At 42.7% G+C, this 14,414-nt stretch overlaps 1 pseudogene; it reads right to left on the bottom strand.

Annotated features, from left to right (window-relative positions):
• Positions 1 to 13,398: 13,398 nt before the first annotated feature.
• LOC113921136 lies at positions 13,399 to 13,497 on the bottom strand (annotated as a pseudogene).
• Positions 13,498 to 14,414: the final 917 nt, after the last annotated feature.

The following is a 14,414-nucleotide window of genomic DNA, read 5'->3' on the forward strand; positions in this document are numbered from 1 at the left end:
ATATGCATATATTTTTTGATATAAAAATATTGTTGGTTTGTGATAGACTGAAAATGAAAAAGGTCCTTCACCACTGATCATTTGAGAAGTGCTGCTCTAAAAAACTTGCTTAAAGGCACACCGAAGAAGCCCTGGGACTGAAGCCAAGATATGTTGGCTCTAATCCAGCTTTCTTATTCCCCACAGCCCAATATTCCTCTCATTGTGGAGCAAGGTGATGGCTGGCTGTATGATACCAAAGATTACCCCATGACCATTTCCATTGATCTTAAGGAGTACTTCAAGACTTGATGGAAGTTTCTGAAGTGTCAGTTTCACTGAACCTTGAAATATTAGCCTGTCTGGGCTACTGTTTTAGGTCATGTTCAGAGAGTGAGATGGATTTGCACACAGGAGTTTACTAGGTGTGAGGGGATTGGCCAGAAGAAGGTTGAAGTGCAATGCAGTCCAAACTAAGGCCCTCATTAACTGTACAGGAGTGCTGGACCTGAGATGGCCATTCAGAGTTGCTCTTAATTTAGGCAGAGACATTCAGCTTTGAACCCCCAACATTGACCAGGTATTGGATGCTGTCTGTCTTTGGGAAGAAAGTGTAAACTTGGGAGAGGTGGCTCCTTAGCTTAAGGACATACCTTAGAAAGGGACTCAGTTGTGCCATCAACAGCCAGCACTCCTGGTAGCTAGAGGAGTGAGTTGATGGGGAGATCTGGATGGCACCCCACAGTACTAGCTACAGATACTGTTTCTTTTAAAATGTCTTTTGCTTAAATGTTGTGTCTAGATTCTAGGAATCAGGAGGTTGTTTGTTGCACTCTCCCTTGCCTTGTTAGCTGTCTCTAGTGCTTGAATGCACTAATTGTACTTTGGGTATGGGTGAGGTAATCAGGGAAAGGGATGCTGGGAAGAGAGGCTGTATGAGAAGTTTAGTGCGGGCGTTAGACACAATGCGGAGGATTTGTATTTGTGCAATCTGGCTGCTTCTATGATTCATTTGGGTCTGTGTACCCTCATAATCAGTAGGCTCCAGTGAACTAAGTGCTGCTTTCTAAAGAAAAATGAAAGCTGGAACTTCAGCAGGGAGGAAGGCATATGCCCAACAATGATGAGTGCACACAACACACAACCCCAGGGAAGCCATATAGAATGAAGCTGCTGGCAGATTGTTATAATTTCTTTTTCAAGGGATAGTGATGCAAGTGACAGAGTTGTTTTAATTGGTCAAGAATTTGTCTCTCCTGCCCCTTGTCTCTTGTGGGATTTCAAGCTTACTTTTCCACACCCATTTTGATTGGGAGTGGGAACAAGGGAATTTCAATTATAGGGCAAAAGGTAGAATTCCAGAGTAGAACACATTTGTCAAAAGTAAATTCTTATGCGGAAAACATGCCTCCTGTGCTCAGCACCTTGTTTCCCTGACTCTGCCTGATGTCCATTTCTTTTGTTTATTGCGATTTTAATTCACTAATGCGTCTTTCCTTTCAACATTACCCTTGATTGGAGGATGCTTGGCCTGAATTAGCTCACCCTGGTTGATAGGAGAATCTTGTATTTAGCAAAGAAACTCCAAAGAAAGAAAGCCCTTTTCCCTTGTGAGCCTTTTCCACCAGTGGCCTCGGGACTTGGCACCCACTATCTGGATTATATGTAGCTATGGAGGTGGCATAATGTTAAAGCGTTGAAATGGATTTCTTTTTCCTATTGAGATAGTAGAAGTTTGAATGAGAATGACCATTTTTGTATAATAACCACAGATATATAATAATAGCTAACACTGAGCTCTTTCTAAGTGCTGAGCACTGTGCTAAACACTTTACAGGTATCATCTCATTTTATGTTCATAATGATTCCATGATGTGGATATTGTTACAAACTGCTCAACACAGATGATATAACAAAACTTGGAAAGGTTAGGTAAGTTGCCTATTTGTGGAGATAGGATTCAAATTTAGGTGCTGACACCTTTGCACCACTTCCTATACTGCTTCATTAGCTGTGGGATTGGGACAGGGGAGTGGTTTGAGTAGGAAAACAGGAAATGTGCTCAGACTGGCTTCTTAGGGAAATTGCCTTCTGAGGAGTGTCCTACTATAGGCTCCTTCTTGTAGCTCAAGCCAATTCTCTTTCAGTCCTAAAAGTAGAGATCAAAGGGACAATTCAGATCTAAGAGTCAGAACCTTAAGACTGAATTTGGAACTCTGATATTTATTTGGGAGTCTGTGGCATGAAGGTGGTGGTTGAGGCACTAGGTATGGACGCAATGGCCTGAGGAGAGAAGGTGTAACCAAGAAGTCAAAGGGCTCAGGCTGGATTACTAGAAACCAACATTTAAGGGAGGTGTAGAAGAAGATGAGCCAATAGGAGGCTCCAAGAGAAGAGGCAGTTTTGCTGTGATCATCTAGGACGGGATGGTGTGTGGTCTTCTAGAGGAGGGTGGGATGTGGTCATCTAGGAGAGAGGAGCCAGTGGGGTGGAATGATACAAAGCTGTCAGGTTAGGTGACATTTCATCCTTAAGGAAGGAGAGAAGAAAGGAAAGATAGAAGGAAATTCAGATACATTAGAGAGTAGAGAAAGGGCAAAGTTAGGGAAGGTTATGTCAAGGCCTGTATATTCTTAATGAAGTAGAATGTTCTTTGGGTTTTTCTGGCTCAATTCTTTCTTTCTCAAGGTATCCTATTATTGGCTCCTCTCATCTGGTGCTCAGGCAAGAATACCTCACCCCAAGGGTAACCTAGCTTTGGACTCTGCCAAAACCATGATATCTGAGCCTCTGCGAGGTCAATGGTGGTAGAGATTGTGGTTGCAGCTCCTAGGTGGCCCTGTTAGGTGGGTTTTCACCTCCTGATGATCTTCTCCAGACTTTTCTTAGAAAACCAATTGGACAATTTTTCCTTTTGTCTGTTTATCATGGAAAAAGCTAATTTCTATCCAAGTTTAAGTTCAAGTATTTTCTGGTTGCCTCCTGCCAGGAGCATCCAGGGACAGGTGGCATTTGGACACTTAGCCCGCTCCTATTTTTACCAAGAACTTGGGGCTGCAGCCAACTCACTTGAGTGTCAGAGTGGTTAAGGGCTGGCAAATTCAGGGTAAACTCTAAGATCAGACTCCTCTGAGACATTCAAGATTTGTGCTTCTTAGGTGCTCACCTCCCTGGAAGGTCTTCCTTGCTCTTCAATACTCTGGTGCCTGCCAGAACCTTCCTGCTTCATTTACGTGACTATTAGTTGAATATTCTGTACTTTAAAAAGATATGAAACCCTTAAGTTAATGTAGTAGGATTTAGCAGCCTAGATCCTTCATTTTATGGGGAAAGTGATTGAAATTCAGGGAGAACTCAGGGAGAATTGTCCACAGTTACATGGCTGGGATTTGAACCCAGGTCTTTGGGTTCCTAGTCCAGTGCTCTTTGTATATTGCATCTTCATCATGCAATAAAGGGTAACTCATTACAGAAATGTAAGGGGACAAAATGGTGGCCTCCCTCCTTACCTATAATTCTCCCTAGATTTGTACCTCTTGCTCCCAGTAATTTAATTGACTTTGTCTCTCTCGGGAAGGATACCCATAACTCATCCCCATGGTTAAAACTAATTCAATCCCCTGAATCTTTCCTATTTACAATACGCTTCTTAGAGTTTTGAAATTAGTGAACAAGGGTGCCTGGGTGGCTCAGTTGGTTAAGCGACTGCCTTCGGCTCAGGTCATGATCCTGGAGTCCCGGGATCGAGTCCCACATCGGGCTCCCTGCTCAGCAAGGAGTCTGCTTTTCCCTCTGACCCTCTTCCCTCTTGTGCTCTCTATTTCTCATTCTCTCTCTCAAATAAATAAATAAAATCTTTAAAAAAAATTAGTGAACAAAACTCATCTTTTCATAGCTAGAGATAAATCCATAAGATAATCCTGGAGAAGTTTGACTTAAATTTAAACCAAATCATAAAATACTGGTGGTATAAGATGTTTTCTGGGAGCAGACATTTAGTGGAGATGGGAGGATATTATGCTAGTAGCTTCAGTGCTGGGTATTTTGCATACTCCATTAGAAGTTTGTAACAACACTAGGCATTATTCCACTCTACTGCATGGGAAACTGGGTCACAAAGATGTTAAGTAATTAAACCAGGTCCCCTAGGGTTAATTATGTCAATTAATTGTCAGTGCTGTGTTTCAAATCTAGTTTTATCTGGCTCTGAAATATGTGCTCTTTCTACTACCCAGTGGTTCTCTAATTTGTCATAAAAATTTCCTGTAAAAGTTGTCTGAAAAGCAGATTTCACCCAGTCCAGGGATTCTAATTCAGCAAGACTGAATCTATATTTTTAAAAAGTGTGGGCACCTGGGTGGCTCAGTCGTTAGGCAACTGCCTTCGGCTCAGGTCATGGTCCCAGGGTCCTGGGTTGTGTGAGCCCCACATCGGGTTCCCTGCTCCGCAGGAAACCTGCTTCTCCCTCTCCCACTCCCCCTGCTTGTATTGCCTCTCTCGCTGTGTCTCTCTCTGTCAAATAAATAAATAAAATCTTTAAAATAAAATAAAAAATAGAAAGTGCCCTCAATGATTCTGGTGTATGGCTTATTGCAAAAACAGGAGGGAAAACAAGAAACGAGGCAGTGCATAGAGGTCACATTCTCCTCTTTGACACTTTGGAGGGAAGCCAGCCACCCGCCAGAGGCTGACAGCCTCTCTAGCCCTGTCTGGTGTCTTCTGACTCAAAAGAGGTAGTTCTCCACAAGCTTGGCTAGAGGAACTTGCACGTAGGCAAGACTTCCCAGCATGGAAATCCAAAGTTTGTCCAGAAGTTTCCAAGTTAGGAATGTAGTTCCCTGTTATTTCTTTTAAGGGGAGGACCATTTGCCACCATACACCAAACTTTCCAGAGATGGGATCTTCCTTGTCTCTATTCTAGCATCCAGCACAAATGGCTGACAAATGGTGGTTGCTCAGTGCTCACTGGGTCATGAAGGGTGGTGGGCATGCTGTGTTCAGTCCTGGTGAGTTAGGACTGAGGGCTTACATTTTTAAGTATCTCCTGTTTGGAGACTACGCTGTTTTGAGGGCCATCCCACTGGCATGTAGCTCTGAGAAGGGCATAGCTGAGTCCAGATGGAGCCAGTTTTCTAAGGTACACGATAATGAGTGTGTGTGGTAGCCCTTTTTCTTCATAATGTTTTATAAGTTGAACCTTATTTACTTATGGGTAAGTACTGTGGAGATTAAATTTCTAACCTACTCAGCCTGCAATTATTTCTTCACTTTGGTCGATTACTAATATTTCAGGTGGCTCCCTCCCAATTCAGCCAGCAGTGTCATTAACTTGCCTTCTGGCAGTTCTCCCAGATCATTGGTATGAAGTGAACAATCAGGAGATTCCAAGAGTCTGAAGCCTAATCAGAGAATCTGGTCTTCTTTTTCGAAGATAGCATCCCATGCTCCAGGGCTCTAATTTCCCATGCCTACAAGCCTCAAAAGCTCAAGTGAAGGCCTCTGATGATTTTCAATAATGCAGTTCCACGTTTTATAGCATTCCATGCCTGCTCCCCGCCCCCCAGCCTATACACTACATTTAAAGTAAACCACACATGCATAGGAGATATAAGATAACTCACCAACCTAATTCAGGTTGGTATCATTTATGTGAGTTTCAGATCCTCCTCTTGGCCCCTGTTGTCCAGACAACTGAAAATGGTCCAGGCACAAATGAGTGAAAGAGGTGAATGCAAGACATCTGGAAGTCATGGTAGTCACAATAAACTGGCAGGGATGTGCTCTCCCCAGAGGAGACTCAACTCTTCCCTCCTTCCCTCCCTCCTTCCCTCTCTTCCTTCCTTCCTTCCTTCCTTCCTTCCTTCCTTCCTTCCTTCCTTCCTTCCTTCCTTCCTTCCTTCCTTCCTTCCTTCCTTCCTTCCTTCCCTCCCTCCCTCCCTCCTTCCTTCCTTCCCATCTCTCAGTCCTTCTTTTCTTCCTGCCGCAAATACTTAAGCTTCCCCCTCCCTATATTCCAGGTATTGCAGTAGGCCCCTTGAGAATACAAAGTAGCAAACGACATGGTTTTTGCCTTTTAGGAGCCTAAGGCTCATTAGAGCTCATAATTTGTCGAAGTGGACCTGTGAATGGAGTGCATGTTTTCCTGGACCGTCATTTCTGCATCCCTAACCCTGGAAAGTTTACAGAGCCTGGTGGCTCCTTTGATGAAGAATCAAGTGTTGCTCTCCTGTATCAAATCCCCCTCCCCTCCCTTCCCTCCATCTTTCCCTTCTATCCAAGCATTGCCTGATTTGGATCACAATTGATTCCTGGTTTGTGGCAGTGTGGCAGAGGGGAGGGTGTTCAGAGAAGTCTCATTGCAGAGTCACTTTTCTCCGGGCAGGTTGGACTATGATTGCCGTGCAGCCAGAACAACTCTGATTCTGAGTGGTCATGGGTTTGGAGATATGTACCCATTACTTCTGTAACTTGGCTACTGGTAGCTGGTGGTGATAAGGACAAAGAGAGAAGAAACCTTTCCTTCCTATAAGGAAAGAAATGTTACAACATTTCCAAGATACCCAGATCAGTAAAATATTCAGTAGACCATCTGCTAGTTTGGTCCACACAATGCCCAATTGTTCATTCACCCACTCACTCATCCGTTGTATTGGGCACTGGGTAAGGGGCTGGGTATACACATAAGCTGCAGGCCCTGCTCTATCTGTGGTTGAGAAACTGATGTTTCCAAACACTGGATCTGACTGTCTTGGCATCACGAAGAGAAGGACTTGTGGCTGCATATGTCTGGTGGGTTTTGGCATTTAATCTATGTTAAAAATACCTTCCCAAATCATTTTAACAGCACCTCGGAGCTGCAAAATATGTCATGAAGTTAAAAGAGAAAAATCAGAGAAGCAACTATTAAAATGTAGAGTATTTCAGCTGAAAAACTTGGACATAAAAGAGAAAACTTTCTACTTGGGACTGCTTTGTCTGAAAGGAGGTTTCAAAAAATCTTAAAAATAACAGGAGCTTTAAAGCAGGTGGTCACCTATTGTATTCAGGGCTAAGGGAAGCTTAAACTTATTATGTTTAGTGGTTTTTTAAAAGTTCAGCTATAAGACATTATTTTGGGATAGAAAAAAGTCTAGTTGTTCTTAACTCCAGCCACTGAAAATCAGGGGATGGATTCTGTTCCCATCTTCCAAAGCAACTGAGTTTCCATTGGGTTGAGACCAAGCATGGACAATTTCAGCCTGAAATGAATACTTTCTGGAAATTTTCATTGAGTGGAAACAGTCATGTAGAGGTGTGGATCTTGCTACCTGGATCAATAACTTTAGCTAGTTAAGATTCCTGCCAAGAAAGGCAGGGAAGATCAAATTTCACAGACCTAACAAACCACTGGAAACTTCTTGCACGCGTGTGTTCAAGGATCACCTTTTATGATTTATAGAAACCAAAGCACTCATTGGAATATGAATAATGGCTAACATTTACTTGTCACTTATTATGCTGGCCACTATGCCAAGTATTTTATGTACATTGACTTATTTAATCCTGATGACAACCCATAAGCAGGTACTGCTAATTTTCCTACTTTACAGATGAGAACATTGAGGTACAAAAAGGCTAAGTTATATAGAGTAGGATCAGTGTGTCTTTCACTTAGAAAATAAGTCAAGCTCCATACATGTGAATAAATGTGAATGTGAATAAATGTAACGTTCAATACCTCAGATTTGGTGTGGATATTGGTAACTTCTTAATCCTTGGAAGAAAAGCCAAAATTTGAATTCAGAAGAGAGTTTTGAAACCCACAACATGAATTTAAGAAGCTAAAAGAAAATCTAATTGCATAAATCGGATACTAAAGGCTTGGAAAAATCCATTGCTTTCACAGGGTTTGGTCTTGGGGGGAACTTTGTCCTTCTCTCCAAGCACTTCTTCCATATCTCTCTTGCTAAAAGCTAACAAGATGAAACCAAGTGATTCATTTTCTAAGTGAATGACACATTTATCTACTCTAGTAGGTCTGAGCTTTCAGCAATTCGCTAATGCTTAGGATGCATGAAATACAGTTTTCTCTTCCTAAAATGTTTGTCTTCTCCAAAATGGCTTCCCACTACTCATTCCCAGCGAAGCTCTGGTACCCCCTCTTTCCTGGGTTGAGGAAGTTTTCTGGGCTGTCCTTTGACTACAGTGTTCAGTCCATCCTCAGCTGATGTCTTAGCTTTGGCAGTTTTCCCTGTGTCCTCCTCCCGTCTAGCTTATAGTCTGCTTCTCTGAATGACTCCAGAATTGGGCTCTTAATCACTACACTTTATTGCTAAATGAATTCTGGCCACAGGTGTTCTAGTCAGAATGCTCCCAGAGCCTGGACCCACAGGAAGGGAGTCTGTGAAGCTTCTGGCTCTGGCACCAAGCCACGGACTCTGGGTGAATCCTAGAACTTCTTGGAGGCTCAAAGAAGGCACTTTGTAAATTGCAAAGCATTACTCAAATGACAAGAGGGTGCCAGGATTCTATTCTACACTTAGGGGTGGGTGTCTTATTTAGTTGTAGTTGTTGACACCCAGATAGCCATCATCCCCCAAAATGTGCCTCAGGTACCTGTTTCTAGACATGCTTGGGCCTTCAGTACGTGTGTCAGAAGCCAAGGTTAAACAGTATCGGCTGGATGAACACTTTCAGCGGCTAAGGCTGTTGGAAATTACCTCTGTGTTACATTTCGCTTTAAATTCCTCACCTCGGGGCACCTGGGTGGCTCAGTCGTTAAGCGTCTGCCTTTGGCTCGGGTTGTGATCTCAGGGTCCTGGGATCGAGCCCCGCATCGGGCTCCCTGCTCGGCGGGAAGCCTGCTTCTCCCTCTCCCACTCCCCCTGCTTGTGTTCCTGCTCTCGCTAACTCTCTCTCTGTCAAATAAATAAATAAAATCTATAAATAAATAAATAAATAAATAAATAAATAAGTAAATTCCTCACCTCACAACGAAGCAAAGTCAGGGCAGAGAATTGGATGGATTTGCTCTTGGCCACCGCATCAAGCAGTAGAGTAAACGGAAGGAGAATAATCGTAAGTGTTAAAGGCCACCAGCATTTGCCAAACTGTGGTCTTTTTAAAAAATATATACATATATTGCACAAAGATTTTGGCATTATAAAAAGGATCCTGTAAGTACCATAGTCTTTTATCCAGAATGTTATTAAGAACTTTTTATTAAAAATTAAGATGCTTTAGAAACCACATAAAATTTTAAAAGGCTCTACCTTTCCACTTAGCCTTTTCAAGGGCACCTCAGGAGAGATGGTAGAATTCTCAAACATTTGGAGAGGTCTGCAGAGCAATGCTCTGCTCTGCCAATTTGTCCCCATATTGGCCCAGGGCAGCCATTCACCACTTTGTTTTTGGTTATTTCAGCTGCTGTTAGACATTCTCCTGCAAACACACCTGCACTGCTGCCGAAGCGGGCGGAACGCAATGTGCTCCTGTGCACCGCAGCCTCTGGGGCTCCTGCAATCCCATCTACACTTCTGCCCGAACTCACCGAGCTCTCTGGAAGCTTTTGGGGTTTTGTGTGAATTCTAGACTGCGAACCTGAGTACAGAATCAGCCTCATATTTGTTCATCGGGGCAGTCGTCTTTGTTCAACTCCACACAGGTGGGGTCATTTCATTTCATGGGCCTCAAGCGGTCTTCCCCCTGGTTTCCTCCTTTTCTTCGCTCACATCTGGAGAGTCTTTCTACATTTTTCCTGGTTGTCCTTCTTTCTATATTCAAAGAAATCTTTCGCCATTCTAGGTGCTATAATATGGCTCGTGAACCGTATGTTCCTCCCCCTCCTTCCTTATCTGACTTACCCCCTTCCTGGCTTCTTTACCTTGATACTGCCCTGGTAACTGTTGAGTGCTCATCATTTCATCTGCCATTCACTACCATCCCGTGAGTCCCCTTCTCTGGGCTGCTTTTCCATATCTCTTTTGTGTTTCTCTAATTCTCATATCAAGACTGCAGGCCCAGGTTGTAAAAGCATACATTCCCCTCCTTTAGCTCCATACGATCAGCTGAATTTTCCTTACTAAGAGCTCTTGTGGTTGAAAGACCTGAAAACTCTGACTTTGCCTTTTTTTCCGAGATTCTCTTTTTTGCTCGTGGAGAACCAAGCAAAGCTCTTAACCATTCTGACACCATCAGGATTTTTCTGGCTTGCTGCTATTGGTTTTTCATTCAGTATATTTGAAGAGTCCCTTCTTTATATTTGAGGAGTTCCTTCTTTATGCAAGACAGTATCCTAGGTGCTGGCAATACAGAGAAGATGACACAAGTCCTGTCCAGAAGAGCTTGCAGGCTGGTGAGAAGACAGGCATACTGACACATCCTATACTCTACTGGGGTGTGGTGGGGTGGAGTTGGAGGAGGGTTGTATGGGATGCTCCATCTCATACCAGAGAGTGGGCCACCTAATTCAGCAAAGGGAGGGGTGTCAGGGAAAGTGTCACCAAAAAGTCCTAGTTGAACTGAGTTCTGAAGCATGCTGAGGTATTCACCAGGCAAAGTCAGCCACCACATTCATGGTGGAGGGAACAACACAGGCAAAGGCTCAGAAGTATGAAAGAGGGTTGACAATGTCCAGTCTGTTTATGAACCTTGTCAAAGATCAGATAATCTTGCCTTTATGCATTTTTTGCCTGCCCTACAAGCAGAACGTGTTTTGAGTGGGTTATCAGGAAAGGTCAAAGCTGCATGCCTGGTGTGAGGGACTCAAGGGCTGGGTAGGGAAGGGTTAGTCACTTGAAAGTTTTGTATGCCGAGACAAGGCTGTTAAAGGAGCTCTGGGGTTTTTACAGAGGAGAAAGTGCTTAAAGGCAGATTATGCAGCCAACGGTGAGCCAGTAAATGGTTTCACTGGGGCCAATACTGGGATATTTTGGCAGCCCTCTTTATTGGGCATGGGTTTCTCTGGCTATTCAATACCATTGTGACTCTCCTTGTGAATGCCCATGAGGGGTTAGGGTGAAAATATAGAGGTTTTAAGCATTTTAATGTGATTTTGATTGCATTTTAATTTTTAATAAAACTTTTAATAAACTTCTGCTTTAGGAGCTGCAGAGATCAAAAGATTAATAGGGAGTCCAGTGTTTTAGTACTGGGAGATAGATGGGCTTAACAAGACTGTGGTACATCTCTTTCAAGTAAATGCAATAGATGGTTCTATTGGAATGGGAAAAAAAGGGAAGGTGCATGCATACATGCGTATATCTTTTTTTTTCTTTTTCTGTGTAGCCAATAATTTCACTCTTTGGAAGTAAATGCTGAGCTCCTGGCATCTTTGACTAATACCCTTCTCATATGATAGTTACACTGCTCCAAAGACAGTACAGGCATCTGAGCCAAATAATTTTCTCTTTCATTTGCAAGAAATTGAACTGACAGATATACCTGTCTATTTTGGTTCCAAGAAAATGTCTTGTTAGAAATGTGTGAAAATATATTATATGACAGTCGCTGAAAATGTTTCAGATGCAGCAATAAATTGATTGTGGTTTTCAGACCAGATGTGCACCATGTTTAGAATTTATTGTGCTTCTTCATATTCTAGTTTGGTGCTTAAGTAAACAGAAAGAAGTGTTCTGCTTTTCAATGAAACCTCTTAAGTGAACGGATGGCATTTTTTTCCCAGTCAGTGATAGGAAATTATAGGAATCGTGCAAATTGGAGATATTCACTCTCCTCACACCCACTGTGTAGCTGATAGGGCTCAAACTAAGGGCCTCTTTGTCTTGTCTTCTAAGGTTAAGAATGAGACAACTGGCAAATGACCATAGCTGAATTGTGCAGCACTTTTGTGCTCGCATAGAAACTAAAGAAATGTGCTTCCTATCTGGTGGTAGTATTTTAAGCCCCTGCCTTGTGATTTAATATAAGGTATGAGCTAATCAGGACTCAATTTAAAAGGCTGAAGGAGACATCTTTTTATTGCATATCCCTGCAAGACTCAAGGAAGCCTTTGCCAAAGGTGTTAGAAACAGGACATTTGCTTTTCTGTGTGTTCAGTAAAATATCTTTCTAGGCATAGAAACGGTCTGTGTGTCATGACTGGTCTGCTTTTTTATGCTATCTCATTTTACATTTCAATTCTAGTGGCACATTGGTTTTGAGTGTTTAAAGATCTGTCTCATTTCCTTGCCAACTGAGATTATGTTTCCAGCTCTTTGTTAATTCTGTGCACTTTAACAATTGCTGCTGATCATGTCCTGCGTTACTGTGCTAGGCATTCTGTGAACCCGGGAACCAGCGTAGGATCTGATCCTGCCCTCAGGGGAGCAGGAAGACAGTTGACGAAAGGCAAGAAGGCCAGGAATTTCACATGCTGGATCTCATTTAATGCTCAGAGCAACTCTCAACTTTGCAAGGGGTGGGTGTTTATTACTTCATTTTACAAATAATGAAACTGGGCCTCACGTAGCTCAGAAATTAGGCTCCAGAGCCAACAGCTGCTTGACTTCAGAGCCCATGCCCTCTCTCCAGCTCACGGTCTGGCTAGTTGGAGGGTCAAGACAGAACAATGAGCATAAGGCTAGAAAAAATTTGAATAAATGTAAACATAGGCACTATAGCATTAAAATACCATGTGGGTTAGAGAGGGATTACTGTGCAGCCTGTAGTCAGTGAAGGGTTTGGAAGCCTGGAAGGATGAGGGCAGAAATCACAAGCACAAAGGCATTGAGGGCATAAGCTTGCAGCATTGCCGAGGAAACCAAACTGCCAGGGGCAGGACTGTAGAATGGGAAAACAGTGGGAAGCAGGGGAGGTGTAGGGCAGGGGCTGATGCTGAAAGACCCCGGATGCAGAACTGAGGTGTTCAGAGCCTTGTGAGAAACTCCCTGCCTCCTCCATCTGTGTGTGTGTGTGTGTGTGTGTGTGTGCGTGTGCGTGCGCACGCGCACGTGCATGTGCGCACGCACCAAAGAAGGTTTTAAAATGTGGAGGCAAAGTGCCATTTAATTAAAAGTTGCATTTGGGGGCTGTATGATGTTGAATTTTCCCTTTGTAGCAAGAAAAAGTGGTGCTTTAATAATGAGGGAAATGTCATGTTTCTTTTCCCACCAGGGAATAAAGTAAGTCAACCTCTTTGCTGAACTGAAAGCGTCTGCAAGTTGTTAGCAAAATGAACAAATTCCCTTTGAGTCTTGGTGAGAGGAGGAAATGGCAGAGGGGCAATGGGGCAAGTAAAGGAGGACATGAGTGCAGACCACTAGTCTGGCAGCGTCTCTGCTTTGCTGGCGATGCCTGGGCACTAGGAGGCAGATGAAAATATGAAAGAAAGAAGATCCAGAGGGAAAGCCTGATGAGCCCAGGGAATAGCAGGGAGCATGCAGGTCAGCTCTTTGGACTGGGGGAAAGAACTGGCATTTGGCAGGGGCTTGTCATCACTCCCAGAGAGGATAACTTTTTACATGTCATCCTTGTTCAGGAGCCATGCTGGTCATCTCTGTATCATTCCAATTTTAGTATATGTGCTGCTGAAGCGAGCACAGTATTTTTTAAATGTTTACAACAAATATTTTTTTGTGCTAGGCACTGTAGCATAAAGTGTGAAGGCATAAAGTACAATCTCCCCTTTTGGTTTAAAGGGAGATACTGTGCAAATTTTTTATACAATTTTTAAAGTGATTGTGACTTGTGATTTTATAATTGGGCAAAAGAAAAATCTAAGATTTAATGAGCGACTTAAGAATCCCTTCTTTAGTAATCATGAATGCTTATCTACTGATAAGAATTCTGTTTCAAACATGGACTTTAAATTTAAGAGAAAAGTACACATCAGATTCACACCTGCATTTTTCTGGTTTGAAGGGAAGTAAGGGAATTTTGTGAAATGTTTGAAAAATTGATATGAAATTTTCAGTGTGTACATAATCATTCATGTGGCAGACAATTCACCGGATGCTGGGGGATACAAAGAGGAAGTCCCAGGAACTTATAAACTGTTGAAGGCAGCAGAGAAATGTGTAATACACAGTGATTGGTGCTACAATATACAAAGAATGGTTATAGAACAGTGATTTAGAGACTGGGTAGATGAGTCCCTGTGGAGTGGGTTTTGCAGTCTAGACAGGAGTTCAGATGGAGAAGAGAAAAGTGAGAAAAAGGAGAATGTTTTGAGGCATCGTAAGCAGAACAATGTATAAGTAAAAACTCAAGCATGTTAAAGTGTACCATCTGCTTAGGCAACTAATAGCTCAACAAGGGTGGTGTGTGATGTATAGTAACAAAGGAATAATAAGCAATGGGGTTGTAAGAATAGACTAGAGACAGATGGCAACAGTCTTAAATACCTTGCTAAGAAGTTTGAACTTTATTCCTTAGGCTACTGTTTCTCAGGTTTTTTGTTTTGTTTTCAATATTAGTCCTGCAATATGCTCTGGAAAAAAAGGGATCTATAGTCAGAA

Source organism: Zalophus californianus, chromosome 3 (genome assembly GCF_009762305.2).
Source record: "Zalophus californianus isolate mZalCal1 chromosome 3, mZalCal1.pri.v2, whole genome shotgun sequence".
Taxonomy (NCBI): domain Eukaryota; kingdom Metazoa; phylum Chordata; class Mammalia; order Carnivora; family Otariidae; genus Zalophus; species Zalophus californianus.